Below are 7,810 nucleotides of genomic sequence, written 5' to 3'. Positions count from 1 at the left end.
AACATATCGGCCACTTCGTAGAAACATGCGAAAATCGGGAACAAGGGGAGATCTACTAGTCAAGCAGTTCGTCAGAACCCTCAAAGAAACGCCTTTGACTGGTACACAGACTTAGAGTCTGAGGTGATTGACAGCTGGGAGCAACTTGAAAGAGAATTCTTGAATTGCTTCTACAACACTAAGTGCACCGTCAGCTTGATGGAGCTGACAAACGCCAAATAACGAGAAGGGGTGCCGGTCGTCGACTATATCAACCAATGGAGAGCTTTGAGTCTGGATTGCAAAGATCGACTCACCGAATTATCTACTGTAGAAATATGCACGCAGGGTATGCATTAGGAACTCCTCTATATCTTGCAGGGAATAAAGCCCCGTGCATTTGAAGAATTGACGACCCGCACTCACGACATGGAGCTAAGTATCGCCAACAGGGGAACGAGCGACTTCTTGAGCCACGAACCAAAGAAAGACAAGAACGAGGTGAAGGGCGCCAAGAAAATTGTGAAAGGTGCCACAAAGGAATCAATGGTCGTTAATACGACCCCATTGAAGTTCTCCTTGAAAGGAAAAGGAAAGAAGATAGAAAAGAAATACGAATGAGGCGAAAGACGTCGCTTAACCTTGAAGGAGCGACAGGAAAAAGTATATCTGTTCCCCGACTTTGACATTGCGGATATGCTTGAGCAACTACTAGAGAACTACCTTATCCAGCTACCAGAATGTAAACGACCGGAACAGGCCGGCAAAGTGGATGATCCTAACTACTGCAAGTATCACAGGGTCGTTGGCCACCTAGTCAAAAAATGTTTTATACTGAAGGAATTGATCCTCAAATTGGCCCGTGAGAGGAAAATAGAGCTAGATCTAGACGAGGTGGTCCAAACGAATCATGTTGTGTTGACGGTAACTCCAAGTGTGGCGGCACTAATCATATATTATGAAGTAAAGGAGAGTTTGGTCCAGTTTGGGACCTTCGAACCTGTGGTAGTGCGGTTTCAGCAGGAGGTCCAAACTACAAATCCTCAAAACGGAGGAGAGCGCGCTGACGATGACAATAATGAAGGCTGGATCCTTGTGGTGTGTCGTAAGAAGGAAAGACTAAACTCTACCCAAAAAGAGCTACGCTCTCATAGAAGCTACAAGAGAGGGAGCAAGACACAAAAAAGGAAGGATAGAAAAAAGGCTTGGAGGCCCAAGGCTGTTGATAAGAGAGATGAGGATGTTTCTCGTCCCAGACGACAGATGACGTTAGTAGATTTCCTCCCGAAGAACTTCTGCAGTTGGGGTTCAAAAGAGATATCAAAGGCTGCTGCATGTCATGCTGACAGTATCAGGGAGGAAGAAGATACCATTACAGGCCCATTAAAGTCGATAGGAGAACCAAAGTGTTTGTCACCATTCAACATAGACGACCTGCTTTCATTCCCACGAGAAGCTAAGACGACCCTCATTGAGGCACTGTTAGAATCCAACGCCTCTGGTGTATCGACCTCCACAGCACATGTTTATGCCTTGTGTTGCACATCCATAGGCTTCTCAGATGAAGATCTGCTACTAGGATCTAAATTGCATAATAGGCCTTTGTACGTCTCTGGATACATTCGAGAACAGAGAGTGGGTCGAATCCTCATCGACAATGGATCCACCGTCAATATAATGCCTAAGACGACTATGAAACAGTTGGGCATACTCATGGAAGAGCTATCAAACAGCAAATTAGTAATTCAGGGTTTCAATCAAGGTAGCCAAAGGGCGATAAGCATGATATGCTTAGAGCTCCTCATTGACGATCTGAAGGCAGACGCGCTGTTTCATGTGATAGACTCAAAGACCACCTACAAGCTGCGATTGGGACGCCTTGGATTCATGGGAATGGTGTGATTACATCAACACTACCTCAGTGTTTCAAGTTTTACCAAGACGGGATTAAGATGGTTGAAGCAGATTCTAATCCGTTTTTCGAGGCCGAGTCTCACTTCGCAGATGCAAATTTTTACCTAAAGAGTGAGAATTTCGGTGAGACTATGCCGGCAGAGAACTTGCCGACAACACTAAATTTGGGGGTGTACTCTTCCTTATCCTTACTTCAAATTTTGCACTACACATTATATATTACTTTTCAAAGTTTTATCACCGCATCCTCCTTGACTATCGCAAACATATCACAAGTAGATAACTTTAGTAATTTACTGCATGTATTCTTTGCCAAGTATGATTTCAATGATGAAAAATATGCTTCTATCTCTTTCGTATATACTAAATTCAACGTAAATCTTAGGATAGTCATCTCATGAAATATTTCTCGAAGTTAGGGGTTTGCTAGCTTTCTTTCAAATTTTCTTTACAATGCATTCTATGACCATCGCATGACTTATTTTAATCTTTTGGCAATGAGGACATTGCCATATTTTAAATTTGAGGGTGGGGTATTTGTTTTCGATCTTGCTACAAAAAAAAAAAATGAATAACAACTCCACTGTAAACACAATGGGAAACCCATGTTGATAAGAGTAAGTTGTGAAAGGCACTTACCCGTAGTTGGATGTCCGCATGACACACGTGGGGGCAAGCCAAAACGAAAGTAAGTCATTAGGTGACCGCAACTCCATTGCCAAGTTGGTATGAGTTTAGTTTGAGAAAGAGTGCATTGCTCGTAGTTGGATATCCGCATGACACTCGTGGGGGCAAGCCAAAACAAAGGCAAGGCACTCGGATTGGCGCAAGGTCAGAAAAAAATAGCAATGAAGGAAATTTTTATGCAAGGATAAATCATTTGACACCCCGTGGAAAATTTTCTTTTTGAAATAAATCATGCGATGTTCCAGAATTCAGTAAAGTCCTTTTGAATTTAAGCTTACAATCCCTAAGTCTTAGAAGTATTCTGGCATATAGGATTTGAACGAAGTATCTTTGAGAAATCTAGGGAAAGAACTTTGCAGCTAACTTGCTAAAGGAATCTTTAGCTTATGCTTGAGGGCAAGCATTGTTTAAATTTGGGGGTGTGATAACGGGCAGAAATGCACATTAGCATAGTGCTAAATCCTTAAACAATGTTGGAGTGCATTGATGAAATATGTTAAATAGTGTCCATTAAGCATAAATTCTATAATATTGTGGTCGCATGCGTCCAATGCATTAGAGCAGTTGATCTTTATATTTTTGTGCAGAATAATGCGTTAACGCAATGGAAGACATTGGTCGAGCGCAACTTCACCATAAAACCTTGCGTTGATCATGCTCGCAAACATTCACCCAAGAAGAATCACCGCAACATGGTGGACGCATTCGAACGAAAGGACAATTAAGGTCGATGGGACAGAAAGCTGACAGCAGTCAGATCCAAATTAAGTTGACAGCCAATAACAGTCACAAAGTACATCCAACTTTATCGATGACAATTATCCGGCGCACCAGTCAGGAATTAAAGTTGTCCCATCTGTACAACCAGGAGAGAGAAGCCACCTTTCACCTTTGATGCCCTATAAATACCAAGTGCATTCTTCAGATAAAGGGTTAACCAGTCAATTACCTCATCACCATTACAAGTTCATACCTTTGTTCATAGTTTTCTTTTTCATTTTACAGTGGAGTAAGAGAAGAGTGGTGATGCCGGAGATTGTCCAAGGTAGCTCGAGAGAGAACCTTGGGGTGTAAGGCGTAAGAGCAGAGAACGGGCAGACTCTTGCGAAAGCGAGAATATCTTTAGAGCACAAGTAGAAACAGTGTAACGCTTGGTAGCAAGAAATTGCTCCAGGCTCTTTACTATACTTGCATTGTTATTCTATACATCATCTTATATCTATTCAATGAAAGTTCTATTTCTACATTTGCTCACTTTCTTAATACGCATGAGTAGCTAAACTAGTTGAATGGGTTGAGAAGAACTAATTTAACATGATCTAGGAAGTTCATTACTTGTGATTATCTTATTTTATGTTGTGCAAAATACCCCTTTAGAGTTACTCAAGAGAGAATCTAAAGAAAGAACCTAATGTCTCGAGAGAGCTAAGTTAGAATCTGGACTCGAAAGAGCAAGATTAGGCTTGCATAAACAAGAGATAGGGACTTAGAGATAAGCTCTGTTTATCAACTCCATCGCATGCATCCTAGGAATTGGAATGATATTATGTGGTCGCATATTTGTATGAATGTCATGTTGTCATCGCATAAATAGAGATTGAGGTTTATGTGTAAACCCTGTAGACTTATCGCATATTTATCGCATGCATTCTACCCTTAGAAGCCGTGGCATTCACACTGAGAGGTGGTTTACTATTGTATGCATGTTGCATGATCGCAAGGCATGAACGCATCCTAGGGAGTGTTAGCCGAAACCCTTCTCAACCTGTTTCATCATATTTTTCATTTACCAACTCTTTTCAAACTCTACCGCATTCGTTATTATTTTCATTAACGCAACAACAACCCAACACTTATTTATTCAACTGGTTACCGCAAGTTTTCATAAAAATCTCCAATGCAACTATTTCCATAAGTCCCTGTGTTCGATCCTAGACTTACCAGAAAACTCAGAGGAATTTACACTTGGATTCCTTTGGGGAAACTTGAGTGCACAATGCAATCCACCAATACATATCATCCATAATTTCCACTTCATAAAATTCAAGCATCAAGTTTTTCGCACCGTTGCTGGGGACTTCGGCAAAATAGATAACGGTAATTTTTGTGATTTCTTTGCAAAATTCTCGATCTCTGGCGAGCTACGACCCAGAGATTGAGAAAACATTTCGAAGGAGATTAAGAGACCACCAACAGCAACCACAATCCGATAAAGAAGAGATGGTGGAGCAGCCTAGGAATGAAGCACCAAATAACAACAATGTCATGACAAATCCGATTTTGTTGGCAAACGATCGCAATAGGCCCATTAGGGACTATGCATCGCCAAACCTCTATGATTTCTCTCCGGGAATCATGAGGCCTGCCTTAGACAGAAGTAGATTTGAAATGAAACTAGTGATGCTGTAGATGATCCAGGCTGCAGGTTAATTCGGAGGAAGGCGTGGCGAGGATCCGCACGCCCATCTCCGAAGTTTTATTGAAATCTTCAATACTTTTGTGTTCCGAACATCTCTGCTGAAGAAGTTCGACTAACGTAGTTCCCATTTTCTCTCTGTGATCAGGCTAGAAAATTGACTTATTTGCTCGAACCAGGAGAGATCACTTCTTAGGAGCAGGTGGTGGAGAAGTTTATGAAGAAGTATTTCCCACCTACTGAGAATGCGAGACGAAGAAAGCTTATTACTAATTTTGAACAAGATATGGACGAATCGCTCAACGATGCTTGGGCGAGATTTAAAAGGTTGGTCTGAGATTGTCCACATAATAGGCTACCAGATTGCCTGCAAATGGAAATTTTCTACCATGGTTTGAACCTTGCTTCGCAGACTGCTGCCAATGTGGCAGCAGTTGATGGTCTGCTTGACAAGACTTATGATGAGGCGAAGAATATCCTAGACCGCATCTCCAAGAATCATGAAGACTGGAGGGAGATTGACCAGAGATTAAGACTCAAGGATTCTGACGCAAATAACAGTGCTATTGTCTCATTGTAAAACCAAATGACCGCAATGATGAATTTGATTCAAGGAATGACGATCAGCAGCCCAACACCGCAAGGTGGGCAGATTGACGCAATAAGTCAAAACAATGCAAGGTGTGTGACTTGCAGTGATGGGCATGCAATGGAAGATTGCCCGCAAAATCCACAGTCTGTATATTTTGTAAAGAACAACCCCTTTTCAAACACCTACAACCCTGGGTAGAAAAACCACCCCAATTTTGCTTGGAAGAATCAACGAAAAAATTTTCAATCTGTGGCGCAAAAAGAAGGACCACTAGGATTCTTTCAATGCAGTAACAGTCAACAGAGCAACCAAGCAAGTAGCTCACAATAACCACGATAATCTTCTTCTCTAGAAAGCATATTGAAGCAATACATAGAGAAAAACGAGACAGTACTTCAAAGTCAGGCTATGTCCATCCGCAACCTTGAATTGTAAATGGGCCAGATTGCAAATGAGCTCAAAAGTAGACTGCAAGGGGCGTTGCCAAGTTCAATCAAACTTCCACGCAACCCAGGGGGATCAAATAAGGATCAATGTCAGGTTGTGACATTGCGCAATGGAAAGACCATGGAGGGAGAAAGAAAGGAGCAGAGTAGAGCAACTTTGATCGTAGCTGAGCCTGAGATAGTAGCAATGCAAGAAAAAGAAAAGGAAAATGAAGCAGTAGAACTTGAGGTTGCATCAACCTCAAAGTCAAATGAAACGAGAACTGTGAAAGTTCAGTTACCACCCTTTTCTCAGAGGCTAAGGAAGAAGAAAAACGAAGAGGTACAGTACCAAGCTTCCTGTCTATGCTAAAACAATTACATGTTAATATTCCTTTCAGTGAAGCGATTAAGGAAATGCCTGCCTATCCCAAGTTTCTGAAGGACATGGTAACTAAGAAGAGAGGCGTTGGAAAATTTTCCACGGTTGTACTAACGCAAAGTTCTAAATTTATTATCCCACCGAAGATGAGCGATCCTGGGAGCTTCACTATTCCTTTTTCCATAGGAGGACTCTATATTGGGCAAGCCCTGTGTGACTTGGGGGCCAACATAAATTTGATGTCGCTGTCAATCTTTCGACAATTAAATGTGGGGCAACTTGTGCCCACATCCTTGACTCTTCAATTGGCCGACAGATCTCTGGTTCATTCAGAAGGTAAGGTGAAGAACATGCTAATCACGATTGATAAATTTATTTTGCCAGCTGACTTCATCATCCTGGATTATGAGGCCGATAAAGATATGCCCATCATTTTGGGGAGACCTTTCCTATCAATGGGTCATGCTCAAATTGATGTGCACAAGGGAGAAATCACTTTGAGCATAAATGGACAGAAGCTCAAATTTAACATAATTCGTGCCATGAAATTTCTTGATAAAGAAGACTTGCCAGATTCTGAAGATAACCTAAATTTGATTGAAGAAGAAAAGTCTGATGAAGAGTGTGAAGAAGAGGATGCCAATGCATCCATAGCTGCCTACAATGTGATCGTAGCAAAAACAAACAAAGAAGAAGGATTGATCTCAACACAAGAAGAAGAGCTGAAAGAAGAAAGAAAAATAACGGATCCTTCTCTCGTGGAACCACTAACACTTAAATTGAAAACCCTACCAACACATTTGAAGTACGCATTCCTAGGACAGAATGAAAAGTTGCCAGTGATAATTTCCTCCACACTTAACGCAGATCAAGAGAATTCGTTGATGAGCATTCTCAAAAAGCATGTGCGAGCAATTGGCTGGACGCTCACTGATATTAGAGGAATTAGCCCTGCTACTGCATGCACCACATTCGTCTTGAGGACGACCATAAAAAAACCATTGAAAATCAACGCAAACTTAGCCCTGCGATGAAAGAGGTCGTAAAAAAGGAGATTATCAAGTGGCTGGATGTGGGCATTATCTATCCCATTGCAGATAGCACATGGGTCAGCCTCGTGCAATGTGTGTCGAAGAAGGGAGGAATGACGGTAGTCCCAAATGAGAACAATGAATTAATACCGAAAAGGACCATCACTGGATGGTGCATCTACATGGACTACCGCAAATTGAATGCGACCATAAAGAAAGATCACTTCAATTTGCCATTCATCCATCAAATGCTGCACAAATTAGCAGGGAACAATTTTTATTGCTTCTTGGATGGATATGCCGGGCATAATCAGATCATGATAGCTCCTGAAGACCAAGACAAGACCACATTCACATACCCATATGGGACATTTGCTTTTCGCT

The 7,810-nt window shown here is 41.6% G+C and overlaps 1 non-coding gene across 1 annotated transcript; it reads right to left on the bottom strand.

Annotated features, from left to right (window-relative positions):
• Positions 1-5,246: 5,246 nt before the first annotated feature.
• LOC120092261 (small nucleolar RNA R71) lies at positions 5,247-5,353 on the bottom strand. Its single transcript, XR_005485971.1, has one exon. It is a non-coding gene; the product is annotated as a small nucleolar RNA R71 (small nucleolar RNA).
• Positions 5,354-7,810: the final 2,457 nt, after the last annotated feature.

This window comes from Benincasa hispida, chromosome 11 (genome assembly GCF_027475165.1).
Source record: "Benincasa hispida cultivar pf3 chromosome 11, pf3_genome.v1.1, whole genome shotgun sequence".
NCBI classification, from domain to species: domain Eukaryota; kingdom Viridiplantae; phylum Streptophyta; class Magnoliopsida; order Cucurbitales; family Cucurbitaceae; genus Benincasa; species Benincasa hispida.
This window is presented reverse-complemented; position numbering and strand designations above follow the sequence as displayed.